Genomic DNA, 12,973 nt, shown 5'->3' with positions numbered 1-12,973 from the left:
AGTGTCAGTGAAGCATTCGCATATATGGCTGTGTTCTGTGTGATGGATAGCATGCTTTGTACCAAGAGTATTTGTGCGTCTAAAATGTTTTGAAACTTGCTATGCGCACACTACGGGTGGCCTTAAAAAGCGCACTATCATGTGTGCCTTTTGTATTGGGTGACCGGCTTTAAAGCACGTTATGATAACATGTTCTTACGGCCGATGGCAATGTAAGCTTGTACCACGCAATATTACTACTATAAGGCATGTTGTATTACGAAGCCTGCATAGAAGACGCGTGTGTTCCAAGAAAATGAAATCATTTTCCCTGTATTCAAATCAATAAAGGGCTCGTTAATAAGATCAAGAAGGAAATGAAGGCATTTTTTATGACAGAGAACGCAGTACGGTGGGAAGATTAGAATTATTTAAGCAAAGGATAAAAATGATGGCAATAAAGAGGGGCTGCCACATGCAATATCAAGCATGAAAACGGAAACGCAACTTGCAGTTGGTGCAAAACGATTTGTTGAATATCGAAACAAGACATGGCAGTATTGAAAAATGAGCTGCAGGCAGTAGAAAGCAAACTTGAAAGCCTACGAGAGGAGAAATGTAGAGGGGCGATTTTACGTGCAAGAGCCGAAAAATCCCTTGTGGGCAAAGCGCCTACTAGGCGAGCTTTGTCAGATGAAGAGGCGTACGCCCGATATAAGGTATTATTAGATAGAAAAATAATGGTACTATAGTGACAGATCAAAATGTTCTTACGAAAGATTTTGAATATTACTACCAAGAATTGTTTTCATATCGTAAGGTGGACCATACAGATGAGCTCTTCAAAGAAATGCCGAAACTTAATGGCGAGGAAATAGAAGCATTAGAAATGACTATTGCGGCAGAAGGCAGTAAGAGGGCTACAGATGATCTCGGCACGGGCAGATCACTCAGTCCAGATGGGAATAGCGCCTTTTTAAATGAAGCGTTCAAGTCGCATGTGGCTGCAGCATTTTGCGGTGTATTTTCAGAGCCTTTGGTCGGAGTAGTTTGCCTACATCGTTCATTCATGCACACACTGTATTGATTCCTTAAAAAAAAGAGAAACGTGTATTAAGTAAAGTAACGGGACAAAGGTCAATCACGTTGACCTTTGTGAATTACAAGGTATTAATGAATGTTCTGGCAGAGAAGTTGCAAGGAGCTATACACAAGTTGGTTGGGCCGCATTAGACGTGCGGCATTAAGGGCAAAAGTACATTCACAAATATTCCTGTCGCCAGACACATTATGAAATATTGTGATGCTGCAATTTTTAAAGTGGCTATACTGCAAATAGATCTAGCTAAAGTGCTCCATATGGTGCTGCAGAATATTTTGGTAAAGATAATTGAATATGTTGGTCTTATTCATATTGTCATGTGTAAAGGCATTTTGGAAGCACACTGTAAGAGAGTTATTATCAGCAATCTGAAAAAAAGAGGTGAGGTGGCAGGATGTGAAGTGCGTGTTTTGGCATACACCGACGATACTGACTTTTTGCTGTTTATCCAAATTGTCAATTCGTTGTAGTGTCCCTATTGAAAAAACCAGCGCCACTGGGTACCAGCGTCCAGCGCCATGCCTGATTATGAGGCCAGTATGGCGCTGGTACCAGCGCCTCCCAGCGCAGGTACTGGGACGCTGGAGCGGCAGCGTCCCAATAATATGCGCAAAATGGCTTCACAGGGTTAAAACGAGGACGTCCAGTCGCCATAAATAAATAAGATAACGCGCATTCAAAATAAAAATAAAAATAAACGTAAAAAATAAAACATTGCTTGACGGGATTTGAACTCGCTACTTCCTGATCTCTTACCGAGTACGCCACCAACTACGCCTCGCCAAAATATGCATGTGGGGTTGTAAAATCACTATTTATCCGAAGAACGCGCCGTTCAACTTCATGTTTAAAAGTCGCACAGTAAAGACTGACACGATATTCATTTTGAAATCACAATCACGTCTTGATTCGACAGTAAAAAATGGCTTCCGGGCACCAAATAACGTGCGGATATTAGCAAGAGCGCAAAGTTTTTTGAAGCATCTACATCTTAATTCTGAAAAATCTCAAATTGACTGGAGGAGCAGCCACAGATTGTCAGCTGTTGCTGCCAATAGTCCTTGTTTTTCATTGATAGTCCGTTCTAGCACTTGCTACTGCTCAACAAATACAGATGATTTAAATGTTTTGTTTGATTGATTGATTTGTGGGGTTTAACGTCCCAAAACCACCATTTGATTATGAGAGACGCAGTAGTGGAGGGCTCCGGAAATTTTGACCACCTGGGGTTCTTTAACGTGCACCCAAATCTGAGTACACGGGCCTACAACATTTCCGCCTCCATCGGAAATGCAGCCGCCGCAGCCGGGAATCGAACCCGCGACCTGCGGGTCAGCAGCTGAGTACCTTAGCCACTAGACCACCGCGGTGGGGCAAATGTTTTGTTTGGTAGATATCTACGCACAAGAGTGAATATTGAGTATTTTGTTTTCGCGCAAGCGACGATGTAGCAGTACACATCCGGCGTGCCAGATTACATATTTGCAGTTATATCGATACCTGTAACTCAGAAACCGCCGAAGAAATGACTAATGCAATCCGCTGAAAAAGTATGCTAGTATGTTTTTTCACTAACGCGTACCAAATTACCACCTCAATATTGCGTGTTCTTACATACGAAACAGAAAAGTACCGGCTCCTGCGCTGCTGAAAGTAAAGCCTACGTTGCTGAAAGCATGACACATCAATTGTTGCTGCTCCTTGTGCGGGCACCGAACACGTGGATAAATGGTCGATTTAGGCTGAGGAATGCCTTAACTGTACTTTACAGTCATTCTCACAATTCAGAGTTGTACTGCCTAAAGTAAAAAGCGTCAGCAGCAGGTACACCGACGTGGCCGGCACGATAGGCCTCACTGAGACGGGGCACCAGGTAAGGCTGCTTTCGAAGCAGCTGAGTGTCGATGCTTCAAGTTTCTGCATTTGAGCTTCGCCATATTTCTAACTGTTACCTAAACTGTACCTGAAGTAAGTGGAAGATTAATAAATGCCAGAAATGCATATACGGAGTGGCGATGGCTAGCGACAGCCGTTTTTCTGGCCTCCGCTGGCAGTATATACAGCGGGCGTGCCAGTGTACAGAGATATATGCAGTTATATCAATACCAACACTTAAACAAAACACCCATAGAAATACCAATGCAATCCGCTGAAAACATATGCCAGGGAGTCAGTTCACGAAGGCGTATCAAATTACTAACTGAAAATTGCGTGTTGTTACATATCAGTCGGAGAAGTACCGGCTATGTGCGGCCGGCAGCTTTCGGTGACAGCCTGCGTAGCTGAAAGCGCGACGTTCGATCGTCAGCGCTCCTTGTGCGAACATTGACGCAAGACAAATTAGTTGCTTTAGGTACATGAATGTATAAACTATACTTAACAGTTATTCTCACACTTTCAAGTTGTGTGTACACGAAGAAAGAAGCGCCGGTAACATATATACAAACGCGGCTGGCACAATAGGCTTAATACTTGCAGGACCGGGTGCTGGGTAAGACCGCTCTCGACGCGGTGAGTTGGTATTTGTTGAAGTATCTGCATTTGAGCTTCGGAACATTTCTAACTCTTACCTGAAGTAAGTAAAAAGATAGGCATGGCCAGAAATACATTTATTCGGTGTAGCGGAATCGAACGACAGCTTTTTTTTTTTTTCTCGCCTCTGCTGGGAAACCTTGCGAAGCGATTGAGAGAGCTCATTTACGTTTCGTCAACTTTGCGGCGAAAACAATTTCCTGTTTCTGTTAGTAGTGGCATTCAGCTCCAGGCTTACAAGCACTGCTACTTGGAATCGTTACAGCAATACACGGATGATGCGAATATGGCCGGTTTACGCGGGGGCATATGCGAAAAAGGTGCATTATAGTTGTTGCGATACGTACGTGCGCCGCAAAAATTCCGTGTGCTTGGTATTTGTTAGGGTAGCATCTCTCCCTGCCGTCGAATCAAGCGTTTTATATTCAACGACACCGAAACAAACCATGGCACACGCTATAATAACATGCACGCTGCAGCTGCGCTAGTAGAAACAGTGCGTGCTCCAGTATTCACCGGCGCTTCCAGCGCTTCGCGGTGCGCGCCAGCATCACAGCGGTTGAGCCAGCACCCCTACCAGTGCGACACAGCTTTTTCCTAGTGCGCCCAGCGAAGGGCCAGTGATTGCAAGCGTGTACCAGTGTCTTCAGCGTGTACCAGTGCCAAAAACCGTACTGGCATCACGCTGTTTTTACAATAGGGATATAACTGAAAGGTTTTGCGAGGCAGTTTGATGAATAAGGACAAAACCGTGGGTTTCTGGAACGACTGTTAGGATATTGTATCTGCTTCTTTTGAAATTACTCAGTTGCTCACGACACCTAGCCATTATCTCGGGGAACGACTGGACAGATATAACGATAGCAAGTTGCTTTGGCTTGAGAAGACAGAGGAACTGCGGGAGAAAGCTGAAAAATAAGGTGGCCGAGAATCATACAGTAATTTTTTCTCAGTCCTCAATAAGTCACGATTTTAGGTTCTTGAAGGTACCGACAACTGATTATTTTCGACCAAGTTTTTTTCGGCGTGACCAAAAGCTTAGCCATCGCAGTTTTCGCAGCTGCAGTAGTTACTCCCAAAAGAAATTACTTATTTTATAGCCAGTATTCAATTTGCTCTGAACACTGACGTGCCTTTTTGTCCAGCAACGCTGAGAATTGACAGCAATGACGGTAGCCTTACTAGCGACTTCTGCATGCTGCTATTGTTCTGCTTTCGCAGGAGTTCCTATAATTTTGCTTAACCACGTTTACTCTGAGCTTTACAATTGCTTTTTCAAATAACATGCTATTGCAATGAGACGATGTGGCATTTTAGAGCTTTCCTGCATTTGTAGCGCGTTGCGTGCACCTGCGCCCAAGGTTGATGCACCTGTGGCGTGGGTGGCTTGTCTCGTCACGTTACTCTCGACACACGAGCCAAGTCAAGTCACCGAAAACGTTACTGCGCGTTATTTCTGAGACAAACTGTTGGTAAAAAACTACGTCACTCCAAAACCATAGCGACGTGGAAACTGCGCGTACGATTTCATGGACACGTACAAAAGCGCGGAATCATTACGTCATGCGAAGGCAGTGCCACTTTATAGCGCACTACTAACGCGGCCCTATAAATACGTTTTCATGGAGTAATATTTTGACTCTGAAGAAGCTGACACTATTGCAATACTAATGGGAAAATTGTTAACCGCATACAATAATTTACACTCACGTGGCAGGGCAGCTCAGATAATCTTCTTTTGTGCCACCAGGTGGCACCGCAGACTATTCTCCTTATTTTCAATGAAGAATTAAAAGTGCAACTTCACTTCTCACAAGAGAGAAGGGTTCGTTTGAGTCACTAAGGGTGACAATATTTCCGTCCTTGCCGTCATCTCATTTAATGTTCTGGGCAGTTGTCGGTCCATTTAAAACTATGTACCTTTTGCAAGCACTCTGTTGTACGCGCAATATCATTCAGAAAATTCAGATGGTAGTTTCTACATTCATCAATAGCTCTACACGGGAGTGTAAATCAAAGAGCGAATTTGTTTCGAAGGGTCAAAAAAGGAGAGCTTTGTTTGTGTCATCTTATTCTGAACCAAGAAGTATTACGTTTTATGTTTTCAAGATACCAGAGAAATGCTTTTTTATGGTGTTTGTGTTAAACAGTGTTATCCCTCACATTCCAAAACTTTTTTGTATCATCAGAGAAAAGGGAACGATACTCTTTGTCGCCGTTCTGCCGCTAATTTGTGTTATATTCATTCCGAAGAGCAAGGCTTTCTATTGATTACTTATCTAACGTCAAAAGTGACATAAAAAGACTTTATTGACAGAGTATTTCGTGTACCGCTTCACAACCTAATGTTTAACAAACACTTGACTAAGGTGTTTTCACATGATCGAGTTAACAACTTCTGGATCCTACCCAACGTAGATACTTTTTTTTTGCCTGGAAATTTGCTAGTAAAAACGCGGCTGGAAAACAGAAGAATTTATTTACCGCGGGCAAATGCGTATTTTCTTTCCAACAAGTCAGGAACTAAAAAAAACATGTACGCATTGATTGTGGGAATGCCAGATTCTTCTGGGACATATTCCAAAGAACCTTAAACATTGAGTACCTCTTAATTCACATGGCATATTATTTTTGCGCTTTGAAAATTGTGTTTAGAATTTGCATGTAGTTTTTTCACTATGTCTATATTCGATATGGGGCAGCATGCTAGCTTATAGACACTGTGACGAAGAGTACCATCTGTTCATGAGTGTCTCGTACAAACCTTCTATGTGCGTGATATTTATAGGACGACTGACAGTGATGAAAGTGTGATATCTTTGTTTCATGTATCAACGCGTATGAATCAGGTATGATGTATGATTGTAAGACTACCTTGACAAGAAAGAAAGCAATAAATAAAGGAGCGTTGCGGTGCGGTAGAACACCTCTGTGTGTGTGTGTGTGTGTGTGTGTGTGTGTGTGTGTGTGTGTGTGTGTGTGTGTGTGTGTGTGTGTGTGTGTGTGTGTGTGTGTGTGTGTGTGTGTGTGTGTGTGTGTGTGTGTGTGTGTGTGTGTGTGTGTGTGTGTGTGTGTGTGTGTGTGTGTGTGTGTGTGTGTGTGTGTGTGTGTGTGTGTGTGTGTGTGTGTGTGTGTGTGTGTGTGTGTGTGTGTGTGTGTGTGTGTGTGTGTGTGTGCGTGTATGTGTGTGTGTATGTGTGGAGCTTGCGTTAAAACACGTGAACACTCTTCAGGAGTGGAAGTGATTCGAGTTTTTTGTCACTGTGAAAGATTCTAGTGCTTTGACTGATGGTGCCGGATTGTGCGCTTTGTGAACATGAACTTGCCCAACTGAATGAGGATACTGTTCCTTAAGATGCTGTAAACGTGGTCTTTTCAGGCGCATACATGCTGCGGTGCCGGCATGCATTCCCCTGCCTTTGTACTCTTTTAAAAAATAATAAAGAAACTGTTGTGCCGTCCAAGGGCTTGAAGACAACGGCTTACTGTAGCCATATTTAATAGAATGAAGGCCGGTCCACTGACAGGAATGCCAGTTATTAAATTTTCTTCTGATTTTGTTTGCTAGCCGTGCGTATTTTTCCTTACAAATACTTCTTTTTTCGGGTTCAGCGAGAACAGTTCTTTCTGTGCTGTTATTGCGAGTGTTTTTGCACACCCACGAAGGAAAGGCTCTAGACGTCTCAGGATGGCATGGCAATTGTGCTTTTCAGCGTCTCTGTTAAGCTGGCGAAGTTGACGAATGTCGTCCCTCACTAAATTACGAGCAGTCATTTTAATAAATATCTAATAGGTTCTTCCTTAGAATGCTATCGTTTGACTCGCGACCACAGGCATTCTGCGTTTAGGCCGCCGCCACGGTGGTATGCCATGGTTACTGCGCTCGGCTGCGGACCCAATATACGGTGTTTCATCGCGGCTGCGACAATCACCCTTCAATTCAGAAGAAATGCTGTAGGCTTATTCTGGTAGCACCACATGTTTAGACAAGGTTGCAGCAACATTTAGAAATTTTATTCAACGTTGCTGTAGCCCCGCCGCGGTGGTCTATAGGCTGAGGAACTGGGCTGCTGACCCGCAGGTCACGGAATCGAATCCCGGCTGCGGCAGCTGGATTTCCGATGGAGGTGAAAACGCTGCAGGCCTGTGCGCTCAGATTTTGGTGCACGTTAAAGAACCACAGGTAGTTAAAATTTCCGGAGCACTCCACTACGGCGTCTCTCATTATCATATCCTGGTTTTGGGACGTTAAACTCCACATTTCAATCAATCAATCAGGTCAACGTTGCTGTAACGTTGCGTGCTACCAAGGTAGATTTTAGTGCATGTTAAAAAACACTTGATGATCGAAAATTCTGTGGCTGAAATATCGTGGTTTCAGCACGTGGGGCCCCAGTGAATAATATTGTCCCCTGCATTATTAATACTAATATTTGTCGGGGTTTTCCATCTAAAAAGTAAGTTATTGTGGTGAACACCGTAGTGGATCTGATGGCACTGGAAATCTTGGCATGTTCTTATCTCGGTACGAGGGTCTGTAGCATTTTGCCTTCATTGGGATCCTGCCCCCGTGGCTGGGATGCAATACCGGTGCCTCTGGATTAGATGTGAAACACCATATACCCTAGAACACCAGGGCATGTTTTTCTACATATGGTTTTCCTGCACATGGTATTCCAGACTTCGAAAAATAGTTGCATCTTTTCGCTTAGACAGCATTGTTAGTACTACACTAGATAACGTAATCCCCTGATTTCAGTTGTTACTTCACTTTTGTGCTTGAGACTGTTTCTGGAAATGTGTGCTCTATTTTTCTGGCAGTGTAGATTTATTTCACCCTAATTAGTATGTACTTTTTTTGCAGTTGTGGTTGTCAGATAATTAAAAACTGGCTGTGTAACCTGTTAACTTTGTTTTCACTGAGTTTCCTATTTTTTCGTTCCTCCTGGCTGGTGTACGGACCGCAGTGTGTACTAAATAAAATAAATTAAATTTTCCATGCAAACTTTTCGTGAGACGACAGATAAGAACAACCTTTTTTAAATATTTCTACTACTATATCGCAATTTTGAAATTCCGATGCTTCTCGCGAGCGGACGATTGGTTAGCCAGTAAACGCACAAAAATAAAATGCGAATGGCGAGGCCCCACTAAGATTTTCGTGACAAACATCACGAAGTCATAGATTTTGACCGCCTTTGCTAGCTCTTACATAGTTCTTAAACAGGCAAAATGACCATTTTAGTCTGAAAGATATACACTTAAAACAAAATTTCAAGAAAATTTTGTCAAGTCAATGTTGCAAAAACAAAAAACACGCTTGAAACCCGTGACTTCATGAGCGGCAATTTCGGCGAGAATTGAAAAAAAAAATAAGCTTTGACCTTCATTCTCTCTCCTCATGATAGCTGTCCTGACCAAATTAGTGTTTTCAGTTTTGCTATAAGTCATAATGAAGTGAAGAGATAGGCAGTCCTCCAACATATAGAAAGGACGAGTTGAAGATAGGACACGCGCTGTAAGCTCACAACTGAAGTTTTCATTTAAAAACGGATCTTCATTGTGAAGCCAAACTAACTCACCCGTACATTATGTATGGTGCGCCGATGTAAACCAATTCGTTTCAATACTTGCCTTTAAGACAGCCTGGCTGCCTAGTGATCGGCAGGATATGAACGTTTTTATTGTAGCCATGTTCAGCTCATCAGCGTAGCAGTTCGCGATTTCATGACCACTATGCCGGCACAGTTCAATCGTTTTCTTAGTGGCCTTATCGATACGGCAGAATACTGGTATGAGCAAGTTGACAAAAAAGTTTTACAGGTTCTGCTTGCGCCAAAGTATTACCTGTACTTGAAAGCATATCTGTGGCAGCGTACTCCGGAGTTGTCTTGGAGGAAGGCACCAAGCTGGAATGATGTCTTATATGTTTAACATATTCCGCGGGTTGAGTGTCGACATGCGTATCCTACTTACGAAAAAAAAATGGACACGATTAGCATGATTCGTCTTACTCGTGCGTGAAAGACTTGCTAATAAAGTGATAGGCAATCAACCAAGCTTCAAGCACAAAGTTATGGCGCTGCTGCAGAGTAAATAAGTCATCTCCCAACATCCCACGAAAAAAAAAATAATGCAACCTTGGTTATGATGCTTTATGTGATTTGCGTGTGATGCAAGTTCAATGAAGCAAGCGCAGCCGTACAGTAACTCCAGTTCAACGGCGAATGAGAAAACACTCGCTGACGGATGAAGAACGTGGTCGGGTCGAGAATAATTTATGTTACTCTTTCGCAAATCACACACATAGTGTCGTGCGAAGCCTGTATTTGATCACTTATTAGAGGTGACTTTAAATTCAACGCCCTTTTACTTAAGCAACAGTAGTGCACGCAGGCATACAAGATGAAATCATGTATGCCTGCGCCGTAAACTGCTGGTAGCAACACGCACTCTAATACAAGTACGTAAGGAACCAAGCAGGCGTTCGAGACATAAACGCGAGACATCTCACCGTCAGCGGAAGCAGTGACGCAACCTAGAAGCAGTCTTCCCTCCGTGCACAGCGAGTCGAGAGGAACGCGGTGTTCCGAAACCGTCCCCGCCTGCATGATACACGAAACGCGCACGCCGCAATGGGTTACAGCCGCAACGGCCGCCTGTTAGGACTGAGCACATGCACGCACTCGCCAACTGGCACACGCTGGTGCGACCACCGGTGGTGAAGTGGCGCTTGAACCGTCCGTGCAGACGTGTATTACTGCCGGTGTGAGAACGGCGCAGGCGGGCGCGGACGACGAAACGAGGAGAAAGAGTCGGTCGATCTCGCCTGCCTATTTTTTCCCTAGCATAGGGATGACTGGCAGAGGTTCAGAAAGAGAGGGATAGGCTCAGTCATGCTCTTTTCGGGAAAGAGGTCAAGCCAAAAATCAGACCCGTGAGCCATCTGGTAGACGCTCTTTTAAGGTAACAACCTCCTTCAGCTAATGTGCTGGTTGAGAAACATCCGGACATCATAACTTCCAGGTTCATATGTCATCAAGAATGAGCTTCTTCGCTCAATTCTTCCACTATAAATAATACGTAATGCAGGCCTCATTTTAGCAAGACAAACTGCACACATTTTTCCGGGGAAACAGATTAATAGTGGCCTAAGTTTTGGGAAAGTGCGAATAGAGGGCGCCACCTCAATTTTCACGATGAAATTCCGTGCTACATAAAGAGTGTATAGTATGGCTCTTCGCATCAAGCACTTGGCCACGAAGAAGGCGCATCTGGCGCGGTCGATACGTAACCAAGTGCGCCTGCGCGTTACCCAAAAAACAACAGAATAAAGAGGGTGAACGCAGCACCACGAGTCAAAAGGCTTCCGCAGTACGCTTAATTTGAACAGTCCCAAGAACCATTGTTTTAGCTGGGTGAGTTTAATACTAACTGTGGCCACTCTTCAGAAAACGTTTAGGTACGCTTCTTCAGAATATGCTTAGTGTAACGTAAGCAGCCGAACAACGCTGCATCCGTTTTTACAAAAAGGCAAATTACTTTGTTGTTCACAATGTCTACCATTGCGTATGTTTGAACACGGTCTCTTTTTTTCTTTCCATACTAAGACGTATCAAATACTGTAGGAAAAAAAAATCTATTTTGTGCGCCATTTTCTTTTTTTATTGTAGTTTATTGTTTGAATGATTACACGTACTTTTCTTTGATGTTATCTCAGTGTATGTAGTAGGAAATTCTGTACATTTTTTTTTTCTGTTATAACAAATCATAGGCAGCCTTTCACAAATTTGTTGCGTTCCAACGTTTCTTTTGCAATGAAATGTATATATTTTGCTTAATAAGCTTTCCCACTATTGGAAGTTGTAAATGACAAGATATTAAAGACATAGTGTAGGGGCTTTACTTACCTTAATTCTTTCCAATCAACGAGATAGCACATCACACCCGGGAAAGTGTAATTGAAAGAGCTCCTCTGGTGCAAGTCCAAGTCCTCGCACCGGACAAGACCAACGCTTGCAACTTAAGTTATTTTGGTGCGAGAATCGCCCGCAAGTGCCACTGATATCACCACCTTTAGGCCCAATTAGGTGGTACAAGGGCTAACCAGAACAGCTACTACTGCGTGCGCTCAGTATGAGCTACAACACGCGAGCGTGTGGCCGAGCATGCTGGAAGGTTTTACGGTAGTGCTGATCGTGGCATATATATTCGAATAATTGGGAGAATAGTTACTTCATCCTTTGAATGTGCATCACCAGCGTATGCTTGCTTTCAACCTCGCCCTTCTTTATTTCCAAAAACATTTTGATTTCCTTTTACTCGCTGAGTCTGTCTTTACTGAAGAAAATTACGAGTAGAATACAGTGACTTTCCCAGCCACCAGGCACGTCCTGCAGTTCTTGTGAAAAAAAATTAGAATTAAGTTTGTGCAAGAATAAATATGCAAGAGCCAGTTTAGTTCAATTGGGTAGTTTCAGATTTCATCGTGTTTAGAGAGAAAAGGAAGAGCTGGTGACGACGCGAGCAGTGTGATATATTCTGTAAATCCTTTTAACAGAACCGCGCTGCGCATTCCCAGCGCGTTGCCGTTGATACCGTTTCGGTCATTGTAAGGAGCATTTCTTCTCTGGGCGCGGAAGCTGTTACTTCGCTTGTTTACAACATCTACGCCAATAATACGTCTCAATGGCACTCGTTATCTACATATACCACTTTCCAGTCAGCTCACCAAAGAAAAAGCCGCAGCACAGCCACAGCGAAAACTAGATGTGCGGCCTTTCAGGGCTTTTTCAAAACACTCATTGGGTAACTACTGTAAGCACGCTTGCTTGATACCCACTAGGGCATTAATAATAAACTTTCGGATAGTAGGCCGACATTCGCTATGCTATTTTTCGTCATTCTTCTAAGAAGCGTGGTATCCGCTAAACACTTGCAAGGAAGCGCGTGCCAATTGTTCGCACAGTGGCTACGACGATGAAAAATTATGGTTTAAGTGAGTGGGTATGCGCCACAGTTAATAGCGGAACAAGAGCAAGCTTTTGTAATGGGTTGGAACATTGGACGACCCACTCGTTACGCTATTCGCATTGTGTGACGACTGTTTGTTTTTTTTTGTTTTTTCGCCGTTTGAAAACGCTTTATAAGTCGTACTACCGCGAATACTTTCCCGACATCAGGCCTGCCTAAGGCTTGATTGATTGATTTGTGGGGTTTAAGGTCCCAAAACCACCATATGATTATGAGAGACGCCGTAGCGGAGGGCTCCGAAAATTTTGACCACCTTGGGTTCTTTAACGTGCACCCAAATCTGAGTACACGGGCCTACAACATTTCCGCCTCCATCGGAATTGCAGC

At 43.5% G+C, this 12,973-nt stretch overlaps 1 protein-coding gene across 1 annotated transcript in view; it reads right to left on the bottom strand.

Annotated features, from left to right (window-relative positions):
- Positions 1-10,351, bottom strand: part of LOC142775543 (whirlin-like) — a 394,676-nt gene extending 384,325 nt beyond the window's left edge. Inside the window, exon 1 of the mRNA XM_075877002.1 lies at positions 10,128-10,351. The gene's annotated coding sequence lies outside the window, so the exon portion shown is untranslated. The remainder of the gene's footprint in view (positions 1-10,127) is intronic.
- Between the last annotated feature and the right edge of the window lie 2,622 nt (positions 10,352-12,973).

Source organism: Rhipicephalus microplus, chromosome X (assembly GCF_043290135.1).
Source record: "Rhipicephalus microplus isolate Deutch F79 chromosome X, USDA_Rmic, whole genome shotgun sequence".
NCBI classification, from domain to species: domain Eukaryota; kingdom Metazoa; phylum Arthropoda; class Arachnida; order Ixodida; family Ixodidae; genus Rhipicephalus; species Rhipicephalus microplus.
This window is presented reverse-complemented; position numbering and strand designations above follow the sequence as displayed.